Here is a 15,005-nt window from a genome sequence, read left to right on the forward strand (position 1 = left end):
CACTCCACCCCCCCTGGCCGCCGCCCCTTGGGAGATTGGTTCTCCCAGGGCCGGCGCCCCGCCTGGGAGCCTATATAAAGGAGGGCAGGGGGGAGGGCAGCCGCACCCTGTGCATTGGCGCCTCCCTCCCCCTGCTACACCTTGTCCTCTTCCCGCAGCAGCTTGGCGAAGCCCTGCCGGAGTTCTGCTGCATCCACCACCACGCCGTCGTGCTGCTGGATCATCATCAACCTCTCCTTCCCCCTTGCTGGATCAAGAAGGAGGAGACGTCTCCCGTCCCGTACGTGTGTTGAACGCGGAGGTGCTATCCGTTCAGCACTTGGTCATCGGTGATCTGAATCACGGCGAGTACGACTCCATCATCACCATCCCATCGAACGCTTCCGCTCACGATCTACAAGTGGTATGTAGATGCAATATCTCTCCCTTGACTCGTTGCTTGGATGAACTCATAGATGGATCTTGGTGAAACCGTAGGAAAAATTTTAATTTTCTGCAACGTTCCCAACAGTGGTATCAGAGCTAGGTCTATGTGTAGTTCTCTATTGCATGAGTAGAACACAATTTGGTTGTGGGCGTAGATCTTGTCAACTTGCTTGCTGCTACTAGTCTTATCTTGCTTCAGCGGTATTGTGGGATGAAGCGGCCCGGACCAACCTTACACGTACGCTTACGTGAGACCGGTTCCACCGATTGACATGCACTAGTTGCATAAGGTGGCTGGCGGGTGTCTGTCTCTCCCACTTTAGTTGGAGCTGATTCGATGAAAAGGGTCCTTATGAAGGGTAAATAGAAGTTGACAAAATCACGTTGTGGTTATTCGTAGGTAAGAAAACGTTCTTGCTAGAACCCAATTGCAGCCACGTAAAAGATGCAACAACAATTAGAGGACGTCTAACTTGTTTTTGCAGCAATTGTCATGTGATGTGATATGGCCAGAAGTTGTGATGAATGATGAATGACATATTGTGATGTATGAGATCATGTTCTTGTAATAGGAATCACGACTTGCATGTCGATGAGTATGACAACCGGCAGGAGCCATAGGAGTTGTCTTTATTTTTTGTATGACCTGCGTGTCATTGAAGAACGCCATGTAAATTACTTTACTTTATTGCTAAACGCGTTAGTCATAGAAGTAGAAGTAGTCGTTGGCGTGACAACTTCATGAATACACGATGATGGAGATCATGATGATGGAGATCATGGTGTCATGCCAGTGACAAGATGATCATGGAGCCCCGAAGATGGAGATCAATGGAGCTATATGATATTGGCCATATCATGTCACTACTATATAATTGCATGTGATGTTTATTATGTTTATGCATCTTGTTTACTTAGAACGACGGTAGTAAATAAGATGATCCCTTACAACAATTTCAAGAAGTGTTCTCCCCTAACTGTGCACCGTTGCTAAAGTTCGTCGTTTCGAAGCACCACATGATGATCGGGTGTGATAGATCCTTACGTTCACATACAACGGGTGTAAGACAGTTTTACACATGCAAAACACTTAGGGATAACTTGACGAGCCTAGCATGTACAGACATGGCCTCAGAACACGGAGACCGAAAGGTCGAACACGAGTCGTATGGAAGATACGATCAACATGAGAATGTTCACCGACGATGACTAGTCCGTCTCACGTGATGATCGGACACGGCCTAGTCGACTCGGATCGTGTAACACTTAGATGACTAGAGGGAAGTCTAATCTGAGTGGGAGTTCATTATAATAATTTGATTAGATGAACTTAATTATCATGAACTTAGTCTAAAACCTTTGCAAAATATGTCTTGTAGATCAAATGGCCAACGCTCATGTCAACATGAACTTCAACGCGTTCCTAGAGAAAACCAAGCTGAAACATGATGGCAGCAACTATACGGACTAGGTCCAGAACCTAAGGATCATCCTCATAGCAGCCAAGAAAGCATATGTCCTAGATGAACCGCTAGGTGAAGCACCCATCCCACAGAACCAAGACGTTATGAACGTTTGGCAGACACGTGCTGATGATTACTCCCTCGTTTAGTGCAGCATGCTTTACAGCTTAGAACCGGGGCTCCAAAAGCGTTTTGAGCATCACGGAGCATATGAGATGTTCGAGGAGTTGAAACTAGTTTTCCAAGCTCACGCCCGGGTCGAGAGATATGACGTCTCCGACAAGTTCTATAGTTGTAAGATGGAGGAAAATAGTTATGTCAGTGAGCACATACTCAAAATGTCTGGGTTGCACAACCGCATGACCCAGCTGAATATTAACCTCCCTGATGAGGCGGTCATTGACAGAATCCTTCAGTCGCTCCCACCAAGCTACAAGAGCTTTGTGATGAACTACAATATGCAGGGGATGGTGAAGACTATTCCTGAAGTATTTTCAATGCTGAAGTCAGCAGAGGTTGAGATCAAGAAAGAACATCAAGTGTTGATGGTCAATAAGACCACTAAGTTCAAGAAGGGCAAGGGCAAGAAGGACTTCAAGAAGGACGGCAAGGATGTTGCCGCGCCCAGTAAGCCAGTTACCGGGAAGAAGTCAAAGAATGGACCCAAGCCTGAGACTGAGTGCTTTTATTGCAAGGGGAAGGGTCACTGGAAGCGGAACTGCCCCAAATATTTAGCGGATAAGAAGGCCGGCAACACTAAACGTATATTTGATATATATGTAATTGATGTGTACCTTACCAATACTCGTAGTAACTCCTGGGTATTTGATACCGGTGCCGTTGCTCATATTTGTAACTCACAGCAGGAGCTGCGGAATAAGCGGAGACTGGCGAAGGACGAGGTGACGATGCGCGTCGGGAATGGTTCCAAGGTCGATGTGATCGCCGTCGGCACGCTACCTCTACATTTACCTGCGGGATTAGTTATAAACCTTAATAATTGTTATTTGGTGCCAAGTTTGAGCATGAACATTGTATCTGGATCTCGTTTGATACGAGATGGCTACTCATTTAAATCCGAGAATAATGGTTGTTCTATTTATATGAGAGATATGTTTTATGGTCATGCCCCAATGGTCAATGGTTTATTCTTAATGAATCTCGAGCGTAATATTACACATATTCATAGTGTGAATGTCAAAAGATGTAAAGTTGATAACGATAGTCCCACATACTTGTGGCACTGCCGCCTTGGTCACATTGGTGTCAAGCGCATGAAGAAGCTCCATGCTGATGGACTTTTGGAGTCTCTCGATTATGAATCATTTGACATATGCGAACCATGCCTCATGGGCAAGATGACCAAGACTCCGTTCTCCGGAACAATGGAGCGAGCAACCAACTTGTTGGAAATCATACATACCGATGTGTGCGGTCCAATGAGCGTTGAGGCTCGCGGAGGATATCGTTATGTTCTCACTCTCACTGATGACTTGAGTAGATATGGGTATGTCTACTTAATGAAACACAAGTCTGAGACCTTTGAAAAGTTCAAGGAATTTCAGAATGAGGTAGAGAATCAACGTGACCGAAAGATAAAATTCCTACGATCAGATCGTGGAGGAGAATACTTAAGTCACGAATTTGGTACACACTTAAGGAAATGTGGAATCATTTCACAACTCACGCCGCCTGGAACACCTCAGCGTAACGGTGTGTCCGAACATCGTAATCGCACTCTATTGGATATGGTGCGTTCTATGATGTCTCTTACCGATTTACCGCTATCATTTTGGGGATACGCTCTAGAGACAGCTACATTCACTTTAAATAGGGCACCGTCTAAATCCGTTGAGACGACACCGTATGAATTATGGTTTGGGAAGAAACCTAAGCTGTTGTTTCTAAAAGTTTGGGGATGCGATGCTTATGTCAAGAAACTTCAACCTGAAAAGCTCGAACCCAAGTCGGAAAAATGCGTCTTCATAGGATACCCTAAGGAAACCATTGGGTATACCTTCTACTTAAGATCCGAGGGCAAGATCTTTGTTGCCAAGAACGGATCCTTTCTGGAAAAAGAGTTTCTCTCGAAAGAAGTAAGTGGGAGGAAAGTAGAACTCGATGAAGTACTACCTCTTGAACGGGATAGTAGTGCAGCTCAGGAAAATGTTCCTGTGATGCCTACACCAACTGAAGAGGAAAATAATGATGATGATCAAGGTACTTCGGATCAAGTTGCTACTGAACTTCGTAGGTCCACAAGGACACGTTCCGCACCAGAGTGGTACGGCAACCCTGTCCTGGAAATCATGTTGTTAGACAACGGTGAACCTTCGAACTATGAAGAAGCGATGGCGGGCCCAGATTCCAACAAATGGCTTGAAGCCATGAAATCCGAGATAGAATCCATGTATGAAAACAAAGTATGGACTTTGACAGACTTGCCCGATGATCGGCGAGCGATAGAAAACAAATGGATCTTTAAGAAGAAGACGGACGCGGATGGTAATATTACCGTCTATAAAGCTCGACTTGTCGCTAAGGGTTATCGACAAGTTCAAGGGATTGACTACGATGAGACTTTCTCTCCCGTAGCGAAGCTGAAGTCCGTCCGAATCATGTTAGCAATTGCCGCATACTATGATTATGAGATATGGCAGATGGACGTCAAAACGGCATTCCTTAACGGGCATCTTAAGGAAGAACTGTATATGATACAGCCGGAAGGTTTTGTCGATCCTAAGAACGCTAACAAAGTATGCAAGCTCCGGCGATCCATTTATGGGCTGGTGCAAGCGTCTCGGAGTTGGAACATTCGCTTTGATGAGATGATCAAAGTGTTTGGGTTTATGCAGACTTATGGAGAAGCCTGCGTTTACAAGAAAGTGAGTGGGAGCTCTGTAGCATTTCTCATACTATATGTAGATGACATACTCTTGATGGGAAATGATATAGAACTTTTGGACAGCATTAAGGCCTACTTGAATAAGTGTTTTTCAATGAAGGACCTTGGAGAAGCTGCTTATATATTAGGCATTAAGATCTATAGAGATAGATCGAGACGCCTCATAGGTCTTTCACAAAGCACATACCTTGATAAGATTTTGAAGAAGTTCAAAATGGATCGGTCCAAGAAGGGGTTCTTGCCTGTATTGCAAGGTGTGAGATTGAGCTCGGCTCAATGCCCGACCACGGCAAAAGATAAAGAAGAGATGAGTGTCATCCCCTATGCTTCAGCCATAGGATCTATTATGTATGCCATGCTGTGTACCAGACCTGATGTAAACCTTGTCGTAAGTTTGGTAGGATGGTACCAAAGTAATCCCGGCAAGGAACACTAGACAGCGGTCAAGAATATCCTTAAGTACCTAAAAAGGACAAAGGACATGTTTCTCGTTTATGGAGGTGACGAAGAGCTCGTCGTAAAGGGTTACGTCGACGCTAGCTTCGACACAGATCTGGATGACTCTAAGTCACAAACCGGATACGTGTATATGTTGAATGGTGGAGCAGTAAGCTGGTGCAGCTGCAAGCAGAGCGTCGTGGCGGGATCTACATGTGAAGCGGAGTACATGGCAGCCTCGGAGGCAGCGCATGAAGCTATTTGGGTGAAGGAGTTCATCACCGACCTAGGAGTCATACCCAATGCGTCGGGGCCGATCAAACTCTTCTGTGACAACACTGGAGCTATTGCCCTTGCCAAGGAGCCCAGGTTTCACAAGAAGACCAGGCACATCAAGTCGTTTCAACTCCATCCGTGAAAATGTTCAAGATGGAGACATAGATATTTGCAAAGTACATACGGATCTGAATGTCGCAGATCCGTTGACTAAACCTCTCTCGCGAGCAAAACATGATCAACACCAGAACGCTATGGGTGTTCGATTCATCACAATGTAACTAGATTATTGACTCTAGTGCAAGTGGGAGACTGTTGGAAATATGCCCTAGAGGCAATAATAAAAGGGTTATTATTATATTTCCTTGTTCATGATAATTGTCTTTTATTCATGCTATAACTGTATTATCCGGAAATCGTAATACACGTGTGAATATATAGACCATAACATGTCCCTAGTGAGCCTCTAGTTGACTAGCTCGTTGGTCAGCAGATAGTCATGGTTTCCTGACTATGGACATCAGATGTCATTGACAACGGGATCACATCATTAGGAGAATGATGTGATGGACAAGACCCAATCCTAAGCATAGCACAAGATCGTGTAGTTCGTTTGCTAGAGCTTTTTCAATGTCAAGTATCTCTTCCTTAGACCATGAGATCGTGTAACTCCCGGATACCGTAAGAGTGCTTTGGGTGTACAAACGTCAGAACGTAACTGGGTGACTATAAAGGTGCACTACAGGTATCTCCGAAAGTGTCTGTTGGGTTGACACGGATCGAGACTGGGATTTGTCACTCCGTATGACGGAGAGGTATCTCTGGGCCCACTCGGTAATGCATCATCATAATGAGCTCAAAGTGACTAAGTGGTTAGTCACGGGATCATGCATTACGGTACGAGTAAAGTGACTTGCCGGTAACGAGACTGAACAAGGTATTGGGATACCGACGATCGAGTATCGGGCAAGTAACGTACCGATTGACAAAGGGAATTGTATACGGGGTTTGATCGAATCCTCGACATCGTGGTTCATCCAATGACATCATCGAGGAGCATGTGGGAGCCAACATGGGTATCCAGATCCCGTTGTTGGTTATTGACCGGAGAGTCGTCTCGGTCATGTCTGCATGTCTCTCGAACCCGTAGGGTCTACACACTTAAGGTTCGGTGACGCTAGGGTTGTATGAATATGAGTATGCAGTATACCGAATGTTGTTCGGAGTCCCGTATGAGATCCCGGACGTCACGAGGAGTTTCGGAATGGTCCGGAGGTAAAGAATTATATATAGGAAGTGGTATTTCGGCCATGGAGAAAGTTTCGGGGTCACCCGGTATTGTACCGGGACCACCGGAAGGGTCCCGGGGGTCCACCGGGTGGGGCCACCCATCCCGGAGGGCCCCATGGGCTGAAGTGGGAGGGGAACCAGCCCATAGTGGGCTGGTGCGCCCCCCTAGGCCCACCCCCTGCGCCTAGGGTTGAAACCCTAGGGTGGGGGGCGCACCACATGCCTTGGGGGCACTCCAGCCCCCCTGGCCGCCGCCCCCTTGGGAGATTGGTTCTCCCAGGGCCGGCGCCCCCCCCCCTGGGGGCCTATATAAAGGAGGGCAGGGGGAGGGCAGCCGCACCCTGTGCATTGGCGCCTCCCTCCCCCTGCTACACCTCGTCCTCTTCCCGCAGCAGCTTGGCGAAGCCCTGCCGGAGTTCTGCTGCATCCACCACCACGCCGTCGTGCTGCTGGATCATCATCAACCTCTCCTTCCCCCTTGCTGGATCAAGAAGGAGGAGACGTCTCCATCCCGTACGTGTGTTGAACGCGGAGGTGCTGTCCGTTCAGCACTTGGTCATCGGTGATCTGAATCACGGCGAGTACGACTCCATCATCACCATCCCATCGAACGCTTCCGCTCATGATCTACAAGTGGTATGTAGATGCAATCTCTCTCCCTTGACTCGTTGCTTGGATGAACTCATAGATGGATCTTGGTGAAACCGTAAGAAAAATTTTAATTTTCTGCAACGTTCCCCAACACTTGATGTCTACTACGAAACCTTCTCCTTGTAGACATTGTTGGGCCTCCAAGTGCAGAGGTTTGTAGGACAGTAGCAAATTTCCCTCAAGTGGATGACCTAAGGATTATCAATCCGTGGGAGGCGTACGATGAAGATGGTCTCTCTCAAACAACCCTGCAACCAAATAACAAAGAGTCTCTTGTGTCCCCAACACACCCAATACAATGGTGAATTGTGTAGGTACACTAGTTCAGCGAAGAGATGGTGATACAAGTGCAATATGGATGGTAGATAATGGTTTTTGTAATCTGAAATTATAAAAACATCAAGGTAACTAATGATAAAAGTGAGCACAAACGGTATTGCAATGCTAGGAAACAAGGCCTAGGGTTCATAATTTCACTGGTGCAAGTTCTCTCAACAATAATAACATAATTAGATCATATAACAATCCCTCAACATGCAACAAAGAGTCACTCCAAAGTCACTAATAGCAGAGAACAAACGAAGAGATTATTGTAGGGTACGAAACCACCTCAAAGTTATCCTTTCTGATTGATCTATTCAAGAGTTCGTAGTAAAATAACAAGAAGCTATTCTTTCCGTTCGATCTATCATAGAGTTCGTACTAGAATAACACATTAAAACACAAATCAACCAAAACCCTAATGTCACCTAGATACTCCAATGTCACCTCAAGTATCCGTGGGTATGATTATACGATATGCATCACACAATCTCAGATTCATCTATTCAACCAACACAAAGAACTTCAAAGATTGCCCCAAAGTTTCTACCGGAGAGTCAAGACGAAAACGTGTGCCAACCCGGCTAGATAATCATTTATTATTGTTAAGGAGTATTAGTATTGGTCTAGGAGTCCTTATTAGTCTATGTTTAGTTTCCTTACACCTCAAGTCATGTGTAATATATATATGCCCCTTGGGCCTTCAATGAAGATAAGTTGCTTTCCTAACATTGTATTAGAGCCTAGGTTTAAGTCTCCAGACGTCGCAACTCGTCCTCACGATCGATTTTTTTTCGATCTCCACCTTCCTTCGATCGAACAGATCGATTCTTCGTCTCGTTCTTGGCGTGCTTGTTCCAGTCCGCCTCCGATCGCCTGCACATCCACGGTTGGGTCGGGCCTGGTCGGCTGATGCCCGATGGAAGATCTCCCAGGCTGGGCCTATTCAAGCCGTCGCTTGTGCATGCTCTCCCTGCTCTCCCTGGCCTCAAGCCCGACAGCAACCATCGACTTAAATCTTCACATCCGTCCCCAGCAGTGCATCCCATCGACGCCACCCAGGGGATCCTTCTAGCGGTCGCCGGTGCTCGCAACACGCTGCTGGATCTCCGCCTGACGCTCACTATTTGCTGCCCCGTTGACTTTCTTAAGGGTTTCTGCTTAGGGACCTGCTGCTACGTGGTGCCGCTAGCTACTTGGTGCTAGTCGCTTCCGGCTAGCTACCTACTTCCTCCTGCTATGTGCTGCTGCTTGTTGCTTTCCTGCTGCTATGTGATGTTGCTTCCTGCTGCTACGTGGTGCTTCCATCCCTGCCGTTTCTAGTTTTCTTTGTTTTCCGCTGCGTCCACCAAATCCGTTGAATTTTGTGTTTTCTCATGTCATGTGAGTCCACCATACCTATGTCCGTCAGCCTTTTTTCTGGTCATTGTCCTCTGTATAGGATTTCTGTGGCCTCTCTTTGCGTTGTTGATCTAAGTCCATTCTCTTGCCGCCGAGCTTCTTTCGCCGTCGGTTTTCATGGGCCATGATTCTTTAAGCAATGCTTCATTATTTTGATGTGTCATCTTCTTTTGACAACCCCATCTTCTCATGATACTTCTACTGTATCTTTTATTGATGCGGTGTCTTTCTCTGATGTGCCATCTCTTCTTTATCCCCTTCTGCGACTCGACAGGTTTTGAAGACTCTTCACGCTACGACGACACTCAAGACGCGGATTTGGATTATCATTTTCTTCTTCTAGTATTACACTTCTTCAAATGCAATGCTATTGCATACGCTTTGCATTTGAGGGGGGTGTTAAGGAGTATTAGTATTGGTCTAGGAGTCCTTATTAGTCTATATTTAGTTTCCTTACACCTCAAGTCATGTGTAATATATATATGCCCTTGGGCCTTCAATAAAGATAAGTTGCTTTCCTAACAATTATAACTGGTGGTTAACGCGTGTGCAAATATACTTAGTATGTTTGCTTCTATTACTTCCATTTTAAGTGGCCTAAAAATGTTGATGAGTATTATATTGTGTGTTTTCAGACTTGGTTGCTATTGCTGAGCGGATGGCTACTGTGAAACACAAGATACTGGTTTTGTCAGGAAAGGGAGGTGTTGGAAAGAGCACATTTTCAGCCCAGCTCTCATTTGCCCTAGCTGAAATAGACCATCAGGTTGGCCTCCTCGACATAGATATATGTGGCCCTAGCATCCCGAAAATGTTAGGCCTTGAAGGCCAGGATATTCATCAGAGCAACCTTGGGTGGTCACCAATCTACGTTGAGTCCAACCTTGGTGTCATGTCGATTGGTTTTATGCTGCCTAACCCAGATGATGCTGTCATATGGAGGGGTCCTCGCAAGAACGGATTGATCAAACAGTTTCTCAAGGATGTTGACTGGGGTGAGATTGACTACCTTGTAGTGGATGCACCCCCGGAACATCAGATGAGCACATCTCAATCGTCCAGTACCTACAAGCCACCGAAGTTGATGGCGCGATAATCGTGACGACCCCTCAGCAAGTCTCTCTTATTGACGTGAGGAAGGAAATCAATTTCTGCAAGAAGATGGGTGTGCCGGTGCTGGGCGTTGTGGAGAACATGAGTGGCCTGAGGCAGGCATTCACAGACCTCAAGTTCGTAAAGCCAGGTCCTGCAGGGGAGACAGACGCCACGGAGTGGGCGATGAACTACATCAAGGAGAAGGCTCCGGAGCTTTTGTCGGTCGTGGCCTGCAGCGAGGTGTTTGACAGCAGCAAGGGTGGCGCAGAGAAGATGTGCCATGAGATGGGGGTCCCTTTCCTCGGCAAGGTGCCGATGGACCCGCAGTTGTGCAAGGCAGCCGAGGAAGGGAGGTCGTGCTTCGCCGACCAGAGGTGCAGCGCCAGTGCGCCGGCTCTGAAAAGCATCATCGACAAGCTGATCAAAACCAAGTAAGCAGACAGTGTTTGTGCCTGTTGGAGAAGTACTACTAGTCAAAAATGTTACGATGATATCTGGGAAGTCTCGTTGTACAATTGCTTGTTACACGCCCGAGTGGCTTTGACTCTGTTCTTAATTTCCTAAAGCTTTTTGGCTTGTGTATCCGGGTTTTGTTTCAGAAATATTGAGCGTTGATGCGATAGAGGCTGAAATTACAGACTTCGGGCTTGCAGATTTTAATCGTTTTGGCTTTGGAAAGTTGCAATTATTTTGCTGCATTTATTTTAGGATTTCCGATGATTCATTTAGTGGGAAGAGATGTTTTGATCGACTACGAGGCGTTTGTGATGACTTCGTCAATCACGTTGTCAACACGATTAACACACGCTGATAATTCTTCCTCTGTCGTGTTTTGTCGTAATCCACATGAAAGTCCGCAAAAAAAAGGTATTCCGCATGAAAATGAATAGCGACGAAATGTTGCTCTTTTTTTCTTGTGCGAAACAAACAATGGCATGTCGCTCTAGATAGAGAATATTCCGTGGATACGTTGCGTGAACCCGCCCCAAAAATAGAGGAGGCCGCAAAAGGCAAAAGGCAAATGCCGTCGCCCCTGACGCCTCACTCTTCCCCTCCCTCTCCCTCACCCATTTCCTGATGCTCGGCCGTGCCTAGTCATGTTCAGTTAATTTTGCAGGATGATTTAGGAATATATGTTCGTATGTAATGGATCAATACCAATTTTAATCACAAATCATTTTGAGTTGTTGACTGGTCTACTACTGCTTGCAGCTGCTATAGTACCAGGATACTGATCTAGAACCATGGTATGTGCAATCAGCTAGGAGGGCACCAGTGCTCTAGATGGTGAACGTTACCCTGCTTAGGTGCTAGCTGCCACCATCCTAACTAGGTGTCTGCCTAATCCTGACTAGAATCTGGAGGTCACCCGGCCGCCAGCTTGGTGCTTTTTAGAGTACTCCCAAGGCCATCTTCCCTAAGCGGCAACCTCATTTCCTGGTGCAGTTGGTTCATGTCATCCATGCCAGGGAGGATGATAATATTGTTATTTGTAGCATTCATACTACTATCCTAGTTCCAAATCAGATGCTAAATTTATGTGGGTCACTGGTTAGTTGTAGTCCGCGCAAGTAGTATCACTTCATAATTTTATTCCGGCTCCATGGTTGTTACATACCTGCTTTGCCAGGCTACACTTCTGCTTGCCTCTGCCACCACGACATTTTGAAGTGTATATGTGGATTGCTTAGCCCTTTCCAAAAGTTTGGACTTTTGGTTGCGTTGGCTAGTGCATGAAGCTTAACATGGTATCATCAGAGTCTAAGGTTTTGAGCTCAATCCTGGCTTCTGCAATTCATCCAAAAATTGTTGTTGTTCCCTCTATGTCCATGTATAGGCTTCTTGAGCCATACCTCTGAGTTTATTCACGTGTTGACTTCCCGCGTCACATGTGAGAGGGGGTGTTGAAGTGCATATGTGGATTGCCTAGCCCTTTCCATCAGTTTGGATTTTTGGTTACGTTGGCTAGTGCATGTAGGTTAGCAGACATCTCCTCCCATACCGCTGGGCCCACTCCCCATTTCCCGCTGTCTTGCACTGCTAGCACACTCCCGAAGGCTGAGGCCATCTCTGTACCTGCCCGGTTTGCCAAGTTGGCTGCACCGAATCTGAACGTCACCTCTGGCGCCTTTGACCAACTAGGCAATCTCCTTGCCTTGCTCTGCTAAGGTTGCCCGGCCACTTTTTAGAGAACTTGTGCATGCTCTTTTGTTCCTCTTATCTTAAAACTAAGAACACAAACACCATTTGACTTGGGGGATATATAGATAACTAGAGGATGAATATAGAACCCTGTGAACATTTGAAAAAGGATCTCCCAATTTACAAATCTCTGTCAACTCACAAGCCCCATATCCTAGAGGTCTGCTGTGGTTACTTTCCGCGTGGAGCTTTTCTGGAATATCCATAGTCAGTTGTCACATGTTAGTCAACTTTTGAGCCGAGTTAATTGATCGCTTTGTTTTCATGAGGCTATTTTTTTCCCTCACAAATCTGTATAGTGAAAACTGAGAAGCTTAAAGAACATAAAGTAACAATATACCTTAATACTTGTAGCTGTTGCTGTTTCTTTCATGGTTGATGTTAACAATCATGATTTTGGAATATACCTTTGTCCTTAGGTATTGTAATCAATTTGCAAATAAAAACTGTTTAACATTGTACCAGGGCAAGTGCCAAGTAAGAACTTTCAATGAATATGAGCTACCTTTGCTATGCCCTAGGAGGAACTCCGAACAATTTTGGGTCTATCGACAATCTTTTGTTACACGCTATCCCTCAGCAAATAAAATAATTTCTCTATGATGTGATGCGCCCTGCAGGCTCACCTTCAGCCTCACTTAGGATACTTTAATTAATTATGTCCCTATTGTTGGTTTAGAGTTCTAACTATTTGTTTTCATCATTCCATGTCTCATTAAGTTTCTGTTTGAATGATATCTATTAGATGAATGCCTGATCATTATTTTAATTTTACTTCGCTGATTTCTCTGACAGCGTGTATCTGAACTTGGTATGTTTGACATGTTCAGGCTAATAGGTCTTGTCGCTTCCGTGCTGTATACTGAGATAATATGGTTGAGTGCACAATGGTATCGACCTTACTTGATGGTCTTCCTAATGAAGTGGCTCTCCAGTGCCTTGCACGTGTCCCGTTTGTATCCCATCCTATTCTTCAGCTGGTTTGCCGCTCTTGGAGAGCATCTGTTCGCAATGGGGAGCTTCTCAATGTTCGGAATCAGATTGGTGCGACAGAAGAACTGCTATGCGTGTTGGCATTTGAACCTGAAAACATTTGGCAACTTTATGATCCTTGTCGAGACAAGTGGATAACTCTCCCTGTCATGCCATCTCAGATTAGGAACATTGCCCGTTTTGGAGTTGCCTCTGTTGCTGGAAAACTCTATGTAATTGGTGGTGGCAGTGATAGAGTTGACCCCCTTACTGGAGACCATGACACAATCTTTGCGAGCAATTAGGTCTGGTCTTATGATCCTCTCCACCGCTTGTGGGCCCAGAGGGCTCCAATGCTTGTAGCTCGAGCTATGTTTGCTTGTTGTGCATTGGATGGGAAGATAATTGTTGCTGGGGGCTTTAAAAACTGCCGCAAATCGATATCGGAGGCTGAGATTTACGATCCTGAAGCTGACACCTGGGAGTCCCTCCCTGACCTCCGTCAGGCACACCCCTCTGCATGCTCTGGTCTTGTCATCAAGGATAAGATGCACGTATTGCATAAAGGGATATCCACAGTCCAGATTCTCGAAGATGGTGGTAATTATTGGGCTGTTGAGGACTACTCTTGGCTGCAAGGCCCAATGGCAATGGTTGGTGGAGAGTTGTATGTGCTGAGCAATAGCTGCATTAGGAAGCAGCATGGAGAGAATTTCCCTGATAAGATGGTTCCTTGTGCATCAGGATTCCAAAGCAGGATCGGCTTTGGCATGATTGGTTTAGGGGACAGCATATGTTTGTTTGGTGGAGTGATCGGGCCTGGGCCAAGAAATCAGTGCATTAAGCCATTGTCTGATGTTGATATCTTGAATGTCGCAAGCGAGAGGCCAACCTGGCGACAAGGATCACCGATGACGCGTTGCCGAGGTAGTATCGCCGGCTGTGCTCTGCTGAAGATCTAGGCTTGTTCCAGTGTGGCAATGCTGTTCCTGAAAACTGCAGATGGATTTTATTTATTCTGCATCTCATTTAATTTCTGAAAAAAGGTTAACTATGCTTTTAGTTTTGGATCACTTGTTGTAGCAGTGAGGATATATGTTGGCCATGACTCGAATGTCAGATTGTCAATCAGTTATTATACTACTACTATATTATACTCCCTCCGTTCCTAAATATAAGTCTTTGAAGATATTTCACTATGAACCACATACGGATGTACATAGATGCATTTTAGAGTATAGATTCACTTATTTTGCTCCGTATGTAGTCCATAGTGAAATCTCTATAAAGACTTATATTTAGGAACGGAGGGAGTACTACATGTGCCTTGCAGTGCTTGCTGCAATCTTATTGGTTTGAATTTTTTTTTTGCACAATGCAAAGTTCCCCGTGTGTTTCAAATTTGGACTTGCTCATACAGAATAGATGTTAGGAACAGGAAGTCCAATCTATTGCTCTTTGGTTAAGCATAAGATGAAGTTAAGAATGCAGTTTTTTGTGCTTTTTTGAACTGAAAGCTACTCTTGGTATCCTAAAAGTGAAGTTATGATTTTTCTGGTATTATT

At 45.5% G+C, this 15,005-nt stretch overlaps 2 pseudogenes; both read left to right on the forward strand.

The window, feature by feature from the left end:
- Nucleotides 1-8,682: 8,682 nt before the first annotated feature.
- LOC123158031 (cytosolic Fe-S cluster assembly factor NBP35-like) lies at nt 8,683-10,809 on the forward strand (annotated as a pseudogene).
- A 2,531-nt stretch (nt 10,810-13,340) lies between these two features.
- Nucleotides 13,341-14,596, forward strand: LOC123161937 (F-box/kelch-repeat protein SKIP30-like; annotated as a pseudogene).
- Nucleotides 14,597-15,005: the final 409 nt, after the last annotated feature.

Source organism: Triticum aestivum, chromosome 7B, assembly GCF_018294505.1.
Source record: "Triticum aestivum cultivar Chinese Spring chromosome 7B, IWGSC CS RefSeq v2.1, whole genome shotgun sequence".
In the NCBI taxonomy this organism is placed as follows: Eukaryota; Viridiplantae; Streptophyta; class Magnoliopsida; order Poales; family Poaceae; genus Triticum; species Triticum aestivum.